Source organism: Penaeus monodon, chromosome 19, assembly GCF_015228065.2.
Source record: "Penaeus monodon isolate SGIC_2016 chromosome 19, NSTDA_Pmon_1, whole genome shotgun sequence".
Classification (NCBI taxonomy): domain Eukaryota; kingdom Metazoa; phylum Arthropoda; class Malacostraca; order Decapoda; family Penaeidae; genus Penaeus; species Penaeus monodon.
The window spans coordinates 47,391,324-47,391,993 of NC_051404.1; positions in this window are offsets into that span (position 1 = coordinate 47,391,324).

Below are 670 nucleotides of genomic sequence, written 5' to 3' on the forward strand. Positions count from 1 at the left end.
AAATTAATGATAACTAAAAAGATATCCCGCCAGCTATATTAAAAATGTCTTGAACATAACGGTAATCTTTCTGGGAATATGATTATGAATATTTCGAGATGATATGCAAATTGTCAGTAATCCATCCTCTCAACTCAGGGAGAATTTCCAGTCAATAACTTTCTGCTAATATTAGTTTCGAATAACTATAGGATTCTTATATAAAAACATTATGATAAAGCAATCTTAGGATGGCTTCCTTAAAAAGCACATCAACAGAATCAGTAACAAGAAACTTGGCAAATGTTAAAATGGGTGCATTTGATTAGAATTAGTAGAGCATAAGCATTTTTCCCAAGAATGCTATGCAATGATCATTGCACTGTATTAAACGTGGTAAGTTTCATGAATGCTTTTTAATTTACCTGACGAACGGATCATTAGACAGTCACTTATCCTCCGTAAGCACAATCTCTCATGGGGTTCCCCAAGGCTCAGCATTAGGCCCCATTAATCATTTTGAAAATTCCAGTGATCACACTTCGTGGATAAATGGATCACACAAACTCAAATATACATAAACAATTCAGTAATATATCAGCATTTGTTTTACTGTCATGTGGCAAACAATTCTACGACCTTAGAGACATTTTTTCAGTAGCCTTAATGTATCGAACAAAATGATAGTAAG